Source organism: Triticum aestivum, chromosome 2B (genome assembly GCF_018294505.1).
Source record: "Triticum aestivum cultivar Chinese Spring chromosome 2B, IWGSC CS RefSeq v2.1, whole genome shotgun sequence".
Lineage (NCBI taxonomy): Eukaryota > Viridiplantae > Streptophyta > Magnoliopsida > Poales > Poaceae > Triticum > Triticum aestivum.
In genome coordinates, this window is record NC_057798.1 from 170848495 (window position 1) to 170859534 (window position 11040).

Sequence of the window (11040 nt, forward strand, 5' to 3'; positions counted from 1 at the left end):
CGGGGATGCAGGAAGGAATCTTCAAGCCTGTTTGCGCGTCGTTTGAACGAAACAGCGACAAGGAGAGTGCGTGCGTCTGACACCACTCATGTCTATCAGGCACTAACACCAGCTTCCAATAACAAACAACGATAGTTCTAAAGATTAGGCGGACGTGGAGTTTTTGCACCCGAGCTCACATGCTTCCTCATAAACAGTAAAATTGTAAAAAAAAATAGTAAATTCTTTAAAAAGTTATGAATTTTTGTGTGCTAAACATTGATGAATGTTTTCATTGCACGCAAGAAATTGTGTAGAAATAACATTCGCGGAAATGTGGAAAGAAAAACAAAATTGATGCTTCACGACTGTCATTTTATCACATTTTTTTTGTCGATCCGGACGTACTTTTTTCGACAAACCCGAGACAAACGTGTGGGGACTTTGCGGGAATCTGAACAATAGACATGTAGGACTTCGACGGCCCGGGCCACCCAAAACCCTTCCCGCATCCCGCGCCTCCATCCTCCCCATTTTCTCTCTCTTTCTTCTTTCTCTCTTGCCTTGGCCTCCATTCCACCAACCCGACCGCCAAGCAACACCCCTGCCGGACTCCATCGCCTTTCCAACCGGGCTCCACCCCACTTACCCTTCATCGTCGTTCAACCCATCTCCTCCCACCGTCCCGCCAGGTACCATCCGCTACTACTATACTCACCATGCCTGACAACTGTTCGATGAATTGCCGGAGCTAAAAAAGTTGTCCCTTATTATTTCAAGCACTGAATCCAATTTGGAGTACATATACGAGCGCTATGTTGAGTCGTCCAACGAGGAGCACTACACAGATGAGACAGCGATGATGCATGGGGTCCTTGAAGATGCGGAGCGTGTGGAGGAGCATGTTCTCAATTTCAAGAATCAATCAAGGGTTATCGAGTGCTCAACCGCAACAGGGCGCGCGTCCATTTGCCACTGATGGTCGACTACTTTGCCCCCAATTCACTTGTCCCTCACCATTTTCGCCGGTGTTTTTGGATGCGCAAGACTGTCTTCAATCGTTTGTACCATGACGTCCGGTCCTATGACGGCTACTTCATCTTGAAGAAGGACGTCGTGGTAACGATTGAGTTCTCTGGTTATCAGAAGTGCATGATCATACTCTGGGTGCTTGCATATGGCACGACCGCTGATTCATGGGACGAGTACCTATGGATGTTTGAGAGCACATGTGGAGATGCCATGGTCAGGTTTGTAACTGTCGTGTCGAGGTGTTTGGACCTCAGTACCCGAGAGAACTAACTATTGTGAACACCGAGAGGCTCTTGGCAATCTTACAAGCAAGAGGGTGGCCAGGTTTGCTTGGATCCCTTGACTGCATGCATTGGAAATGGAAGAACTGCCCGAAGGCTTTACAAGGGCAATACCAAGATCATGTTAAGAAGCCACCATCATTCTTGAAGAAGTCGCATCACATGATATTTGGATTTGGCATGCCCAGGTCTCACAATGACACCAATGTGCTGCAGCAATCAACGTTGTTTTGTGAGGCTGACTGAAAGAAAAACTCCTCCTTACTACTATACTGTCAATAGACATGAGTACAACATACTACTATCTGGTTGATGGTATCTATCCTCCATGGACTACCTTTGTTAGCACCATCTCTAATCCAGATGCCCAGAAAAAGTCTCACTTTGCCCAAAGACAAGAAGCAGCTAAAAAGGATGTCGAGAGGGCGTTTGGAGTTCTGCAGGCCCATTTTGCAGTTATTAGAGAACCTGCTAAACAATGAGATCAGGAGACCTTGTGAGAGGTGATGGCATGTTGTGTGATCATGGACAACATGATCGTCGAGGATGAGAGTGAGGATGTTGCCACGGCTCTAGAATTTTAGAACATGGGTGATCCTATCGAACTTCTAGAGCAGAATCCAGCCACATTTGAAGAGTTTATTCAAATGCATCAACAGATTCAGCATCGACCAACTCACGAGTAGCTAAAAGAAGTCTGATTGAGTATCAGCGGGTGGTTAAAGGGGACACCAATGTTGGAATGTGATATAGGAACTTGTTTAAATTTGAACTGCTACTGCATGCGGCTATTTGAACGCGTGTACTCTATGTATGCGGTTATTTGAATGTCTGAACTCTATGTATGCGACTATTTGAACGTGCGAGCTTTCAAAATATTAGGGAGGTCGGATGTATGCAAGCATCGTTGGATGGCAGCCTCGCGCATCCATGTCTACAGACCTGTCCGTGAACTGACGCGGAAGGAAATTTATGGGTCGCTGTTGGAGGTGCCGCAATGAGGGGTAGGGATCCAGATCGATGAACTAAAGCACCAAAAATAAATACTCGGCATATCAAAATAAACAAGAAGTTCAACATCATCAATCTACAAAGATGATATCTCAAATTCTCAACTCTCATTGGACAGCCCATGAATCAGCTAAAAGAAACCAAACAAATCTGGTTAGTTATAATTAGTACTGAGTAGTTGTGAAGAGATATACCCCCACTACCAGTGCGACATGACATTGGGATTTTTTTGCCGGTAAAAGGATTGTATTACTCAAGAGCAGGAGAGATCATCCCTACACAGGCTAGGGATGTTAGTCGGTCCAGAGCAGAGCCAGACCACCATACAGTCCTTCGTTCTATCAAAGTTTGCTAACACATGGCTCACACTATTTTGCTCTCTAAAGATATGAGTAACACAACACTCCCTATTACCCAGAAGCTCCTTGACCCCCGAGACCACCATTGCATGCTCGGAGTGATTGTCGTGGTTCTAAGACTGACAGTAGAAAGGGGGGTAGGTATGGAGAGGCAAGATCTCAGCTATGGTGAAGGTGTACTGATACGTCCATTTTGCATCATGCTTTTATATCAATATTTATTGCATTATGGGCTATTATTACACATTATATCTCAATACTATGGCTATTCTCTCTTATTTTACAAGGTTTACCATGAAGAGGGGGAATGCCGGCAGCTGGAATTCCGGCTGGAAAAGGAGCAAACGTTGGAAACCTATTCTGCACAGCTCCAAAAGTCCTGAAACTCCACGAAACAACTTTTTGGAATTAATAAGAATTTCTGAGCGAAAGAAATACACCAGGGGGCCCACACTCTGTCCAGGAGACAGGAGAGCACCCCCCCCTATAGGGCGCGCCCCCTATCTCCTGGGCCCCCTGGTGGGCCTCCGGCGTCCATCTTCTGCTATATCATCACTTTTACCCTGGAAAAAATCGTGGGCAAGCTTACGGGACGAAACTCCGCCGCCACGAGGCGGAACCTTGGCGGAATCAATCTAGGGCTCCGGCGGAGCTGTTCTGCCGGGGACACTTCCCTCCGGGAGGGGGAAACCATCACCAACGATCCTCTCATCGGGAGGGGGTCAATCTCCATCAACATCTTCACCAGCACCATCTCCTCTCAAAACCCTAGTTCATCTCTTGTATCCAATCTTGTATCAAAACCACAAATTGGTACCTGTGGGTTGCTAGTAGTGTTGATTACTCCTTGTAGTTGATGCTAATTGGTTTACTTGGTGGAAGATCATATGTTCAGATCCTTTATGCATATTATTACTCCTCTAATTATGAACATGAATATGCTTTGTGAGTAGTTACGTTTGTTACTGAGGACATGGGTGAAGTCTTGCTATTAGTAGTCATGTGAATTTGGTATTCGTTCAATATTTTGATGAGATGTATGTTGTCTTTTCCTCTAGTGGTGTTATGTGAACGTCGACTACATGACACTTCACATTTATTTGGGCCTAGAGGAAGGCATGGGGAAGTAATAAGTAGATGATGGGTTGCTAGAGTGACAGAAGCTTAGTCCCTAGTTTATGTGTTGCTTCGTTAGGGGCTGATATGGATCCATATGTTTAATGTTGTGGTTAGGTTTACCTTAATACTTCTTTTGTAGTTGCGGACGCTTGCAAAAGGGGTTAATCATAAGTGGGATGCTTGTCCAAGTTAGGGCAGTACCCAAGTACCGGTCCACCCACATATCAAATTATCAAAGTACCAAACGTGAATCATATGAACGTGATGAAAACTAGCTTGACGATAATTCCCATGTGTCCTCGAGAGCTCCTTTATCATTATTAGAAATTGTCCAGGCTTATCCTTTGCTACATAAAGGATTGGGCCACCTTGCTGCACTTTATTTACTTGTTACTCGTTACTATTTATCTTATCACAAAACTATCTATCACCTACAATTTCAGTGCTTGCAGAGAAAACCTTACTGAAAACCGCTTATCATTTCCTTCTGCTCCTCGTTGGGTTCGACACTCTTACTTATCGAAAGGACTATGATTGATCCCCTACACTTGTGGGTCATCAAGACTCTTTTCTGGCACCGTTGCCGGGGAGTGTAGCGCTTTTGGTGAGTGGAACTTGGTAAGGAAACATTTATATAGTGTGCTGAAATTTTCTGTTACTTGTCACTATGGAAACTAACCCTTTGAGGGGCTTGTTTGGGGTATCATCACCCCAACCAGAAGAGCAAAGAGTTGCCCCTCAACCTACTGAAATTTATGAAAATATTCACTTTGAGATTCCTTCGGGTATGATAGAAAAACTGCTAGCTAATCCATTTGTAGGAGACGGAACATTGCATCCCGATTTACACCTTATCTTTGTGGATGAAGTTTGTGGATTATTTTAAGCTTGCAGGTATTCCCGATGATGTTGTCAAAAGGAAGGTATTCCATTTATCTTTGAAGGGAGATGCATTGACACGGTATAGGCTATGTGATGGTACGAGATCTTGGAATTATAAGCGATTGAAGTTGGAATTTCACCAGAAGTTCTATCCTATGCATCTTGTTCATCGTGATCGTAATTACATATATAATTTCTGGCCTCACGAAGGAGAAAGCATCGCTCAAGCTTGGGGCAGGCTTGAGTCAATGTTATATTCATGCCCTAATCATGAGCTCTCTCGGGAAATGATTATTCAGAATTTTTATGCTCGGCTTTCTCTTGATAATCGCAACCTGCTCGATACTTCCTGTGATGGTTCTTATATGCTGAAGACTATTGATTTCAAATGGGGCTTATTGGAAAGAATTAAACGCAACTCTGAAGATTGGGGTTCCGACGATGGTAAGGAGTCAGGTATGACACCTAAGTTCGATTGTGTTCAATCTTTTATGGATACCGATGCTTTCCGTGGATTTAGCTCTAAGTATGGACTTGACTCTAAGATAGTAGCTACTTTCTGTGAATCTTTTGCTACTCACGTTGATCTCCCTAAAGAGAAGTGGTTTAAATATAATCCTCCTATTGAAGTGAAAGTAGTTGCACCTATTACAATCGAAGAAAATACTATTACCTATAGTGATCCTATTGTTCCTACTGCTTATGTTGAAAAACCTCCTTTTCCTGTTAGGATAAAGGATTATGCTAAAACTGATGGGGAACGTTGCAGAAAACAAAAAATTTCCTACTTGTTTCACCAAGATCATCTAGGAGTTCATCTAGCAACGAGTGATTAGATGCATCTACATACCTTTGTAGATCGCGCACGGAAGCGTTCAAAAGAACGGTGATGATGTAGTCGTACTCGACGTGATCCAAATCACCGATGACCAGCGCCGAACGGACGGCACCTCCGCGTTCAACACACGTACGGGACGGGAGACGTCTCCTCCTTCTTGATCCAGCAAGGGGAAAGGAGAGGTTGATGAAGATCCAGCAGCACGACGGCGTGGTGGTGGATGCAGGGCGTCACAGCAGCAGGGCTTCGCCGAGACTACGAGGGAGAGATGTAACGGGGGGAGATGGAGGCGCCAGGGGCTGGTCTAAAATCCCTCCTCTCCCCCCCACTATATATAGGGGTGCCAAGGGGGGGGCGCCGGCCCTAGTAGATGGCATCTACTAGGGGGGGCGGCGGCCAAGGGGAGGTTTCCCTCCCCCCCAAGGCACCTAGGGGTGCCTTCCACCACATGGACTCTTCCATGGTGGAAACCCTAGGCGCATGGGCCTATAGGGGCTGGTGCCCTTGGCCCATCTAGGCCGAGGCGCACCCCCTACAGCCCATGTGGCCCCCCCGGGACAGGTGGCCCCACCCGGTGGACCCCCGGGACCCTTCCGGTGGTCCCGGTACAATACCGATAACCCCAAAACTTGTCCCGATGCCCGAAATAGCACTTCCTATATATAATTCTTTACCTCCGGACCATTCCGGAACTCCTCGTGACGTCCGGGATCTCATCCGGGACTCCGAACAACATTCGGGTTTCTGCATATACATATCTTCATAACCCTAGCGTCACCGAACCTTAAGTGTGTAGACCCTACGGGTTCGGGAGACAAGCAGACATGACCGAGACGACTCTCCGGTCAATAACCAACAGCGGGATCTGGATACCCATGTTGGCTCCCACATGCTCCACGATGATCTCATTGGATGAACCACGATGTCGAGGATTTAATCAATCCCGTACGCTATTCCCTTTGTCTATCGATATGTTACTTGCCCGAGATTCGATCGTCGGTATCCCAATACCTCGTTCAATCTCGTTACCGGCAAGTCACTTTACTCGTACCGTAATGCATGATCCCGTGACCAGACACTTGGTCACTCTGAGCTCATTATGATGATGCATTACCGAGTGGGCCCAGTGATACCTCTCCGTCATACGGAGTGACAAATCCCAGTCTTGATCCATGTCACCCAACAGACACTTTCGGAGATACCCGTAGTCTACCTTTATAGTCACCCAGTTACGTTGTGACGTTTGGCATACCCAAAGCACTCCTACGGTATCCGGGAGTTACACGATCTCATGGTCTAAGGAAAAGATACTTTGACATTGCAAAACTCTAGCAAACGAACTATACGATCTTGTGCTATGTTTAGGATTGGGTCTCGTCCATCACATCATTCTCCCAATGATGTGATCTTGTTATCAATGACATCCAGTGTCCATAGTCAGGAAACCATGACTATCTGTTGATCAACGAGCTAGTCAACTAGAGGCTCACTAGGGACATGTTGGTGTCTGTTATTCACACATGCATTACGATTTCCGGATAACACAATTATAGCATGAATAAAGACAATTATCATGAACAAGGAAATATAATAATAATGCTTTTATTATTGCCTCTAGGGCATATTTCCAACAGTCTCCCACTTGCACTAGAGTCAATAATCTAGTTACATTGTGATGAATCGAACACCCATGGAATTCTGGTGTTGATCATGTTTTGCTCTAGGGAGAGGTTTAGTCAACGGATCTGCTACATTCAGGTCCGTATGTACTTTACAAATCTCTATGTCTCCATCTTGAACATTTTCACGAATGGAGTTGAAGCGACGCTTGATGTGCCTTGTCTTCTTGTGCTGCCTCCGAGGCTGCCATGTACTCCGCTTCACATGTAGATCCCGCCACGACGCTCTGCTTGCAACTGCACCAGCTTACTGCCCCACCATTCAAAATATACACGTATCCGGTTTGTGACTTAGAGTCATCCAGATCTGTGTCGAAGCTAGCGTCGACGTAACCCTTTACGACGAGCTCTTCGTCACCTCCATAAACGAGAAACATTTCCTTAGTCCTTTTCAGGTACTTCAGGATATTCTTGACCGCTGTCCAGTGTTCCTTGCCGGGATTACTTTGGTACCTTCCTACCAAACTGACGGCAAGGTTAACATCAGGTCTGGTACACAGCATGGCATACATAATAGAACCTATGGCTGAGGCATAGGGGATGACGCTCATCTCTTCTATATCTTCTGCCGTGGTCGGACATTGAGCTGAGCTCAATTTCATACCTTGTAACACAGGCAAGAACCCCTTCTTGGATTGATCCATATTGAACTTCTTCAATATCTTATCAAGGTATGTGCTTTGTGAAAGACCTATGAGGCGTCTCGATCTATCTCTATAGATTTTGATGCCTAATATATAAGCAGCTTCTCCAAGGTCCTTCATTGAAAAACTTTTATTCAAGTAGGCCTTGATGTTGTCCAAGAGTTCTATATCATTTCCCATCAAAAGAATGTCATCTACATATAATATGAGAAATGCTACAGAGCTCCCACTCACTTTCTTGTAAACACAGGCTTCTCCATAAGTCTGTGTAAACCCAAACGCTTTGATCATCTCATCAAAGCGAATGTTCCAACTCCGAGATGCTTGCACCAGCCCATAAATCGAGCGTTGGAGCTTGCACACTTTGTCAGCATTCTTAGGATCGACAAAACCTTCCGGCTGCATCATATACAATTCTTCCTTAAGGAAACCATTAAGGAATGCCGTTTTGACGTCCATTTGCCATATTTCGTAATCATAGAATGCGGCAATTGCTAACATGATTCGGACGGACTTCAGCTTCGCTACCGGTGAGAAAGTCTCATCGTAGTCAACCCCTTGAACTTGTCGATAACCCTTAGCGACAAGCCGAGCTTTATAGATGGTCACATTACCATCCGCGTCTGTCTTCCTCTTAAAGATCCATTTATTTTCTATGGCTCGCCGCTCAACGGGCAAGTCAGTCAAAGTCCATACTTTGTTTTCATACATGGATCCTATCTCGGATTTCATGGCTTCTAGCCATTTGTCGGAATCCGGGCCCGCCATCGCTTCTTCATAGTTCGAAGGTTCACCGTTGTCTAACAGCATGATTTCCAAGACAGGGTTGCCGTACCACTCTGGTGCGGAACGTGTCCTTGTGGACCTTCGAATTTCAGTAGGGGCTTGATCAGAAGTATCTTGATCATTGTCATTAACTTCCTCTCTAGTCGGTGCAGGCACCTCAGGAACATTTTCTTGAGTTGCGCCATTTTCCGGTTCAAGAGGTAATACTTCATCAAGCTCTACTTTCCTCCCACTTACTTCTTTCGAGAGAAACTCTTTCTCCAGAAAGGACCCATTCTTGGCAACAAAGATCTTGCCTTCGGATCTGAGGTAGAAGGTGTACCCAATAGTTTCTTTTGGGTATCCTATGAAGACGCATTTTTCCGACTTGGGTTCGAGCTTTTCAGGTTGAAGTTTCTTGACATAAGCATCGCATCCCCAAACTTTTAGAAACGACAGCTTAGGTTTCTTCCCAAACCATAATTCATACGGTGTCGTCTCAACGGATTTCGACGGAGCCCTATTTAAAGTGAATGCGGCAGTCTCTAAAGCATAGCCCCAAAAGGAAAGCGGTAAATCGGTAAGAGACATCATAGATCGCACCATATCTAACAGAGTGCGATTACGACGTTCGGACACACCATTACGCTGAGGTGTTCCAGGCGGCGTGAGTTGTGAAACTATTCCACATTTTCTTAAGTGGTGCCAAACTCGTGACTCAAGTATTCTCCTCCACGATCTGATCGTAGAAACTTGATTTTCCTGTCACGTTGATTTTCAACCTCACTCTGAAATTCCTTGAACTTTTCAAAGGTTTCAGACTTGTGTTTCATTAAGTAGATATACCCATACCTACTTAAATCATCAGTGAGGGTGAGAACATAACGATAGCCACCGCGAGCCTCAACACTCATTGGACCGCACACATCAGTATGTATGATTTCCAATAAGTCGGTTGCTCGCTCCATTGTTCCTGAGAACGGAGTCTTGGTCATTTTACCCATAAGGCATGGTTCGCATGTGTCAAATGATTCATAATCAAGAGACTCTAAAAGTCCATCAGCATGGAGCTTCTTCATGCGTTTGACACCTATGTGACCAAGGCGGCAGTGCCACAGGTATGTGGGACTATCATTATCAACCTTACTTCTTTTGGTACTCACATTATGAACATGTGTAGCATCACGTTCGAGATTCATAAAGAATAAACCATTCACCATAGGAGCATGACCATAAAACATATCTCTCATAAAAATGGAACAACCATTATTCTCAGATTTAAAAGAGTAGCCATCTCGAATTAAACGAGATCCCGATACAATGTTCATGCTCAAAGCTGGCACTAAATAACAATTATTAAGGTTTAAAACTAATCCCGAAGGGAGATGCAGAGGTAGCGTGCCGACGGCGATCACATTGACCTTGGAACCATTCCCGACGCGCATCGTCACCTCGTCCTTTGCCAGTTTCCGCTTATTCCGCAGCCCCTGCTTTGAGTTACAAATGTGAGCAACTGCACCGGTATCAAATACCCAGGAGCTACTACGGGCACTAGTAAGGTACACATCAATTACATGTATATCACATATACCTTTTGTTTTGCCGGCCTTCTTATCCGCTAAGTACTTAGGGCAGTTCCGCTTCCAGTGACCGCTTCCCTTGCAATAAAAGCACTCAGTCTCGGGCTTGGGTCCATTCTTTGGCTTCTTCCCGGCAGCTTGCTTGCCGGGCGCGGCAACCTCCTTGCCGTCCTTCTTGAAGTTCTTTTTACCCTTGCCTTTCTTGAACTTAGTGGTTTTATTGACCATCAACACTTGATGTTCCTTCCTGACTTCTACCTCTGCTGATTTCAGCATAGCAAATACTTCAGGAATGGTCTTTTCCATCCCCTGCATATTGAAGTTCATCACAAAGCTCTTGTAGCTTGGTGGAAGCGACTGGAGGATTCTGTCAATGACCGCATCATCCGGGAGATTAACTCCCAGCTGAGTCAAGCGGTTATGCAACCCAGACATAGTGAGTATGTGCTCACTGACAGAACTGTTTTCCTCCATCTTACAGCTGAAGAATTTGTCGGAGACTTCATATCTCTCGACCCGGGCATGAGCTTGGAAAACCATTTTCAGCTCTTCGAACATCTCATATGCTCCATGTCTCTCAAAACGCTTTTGGAGCCCCGGCTCTAGGCTGTAAAGCATGCCGCACTGAACGAGGGAGTAGTCATCGAAACGTGCCTGCCAAGCGTTCATAACATCTTGTTCTGCAGGGAGAACGGGTGCGTCACCAAGCGGTGCTTGTAGGACATAATCTTTCTTGGCAGCTATGAGGATGATCCTCAGGTTCCGGACCCAGTCCGTATAGTTGCTGCCATCGTCTTTCAGCTTGGTTTTCTCTAGGAACGCGTTGAAGTTGAGGACTACGTTGGCCATTTGATCTACAAGACATATTGCA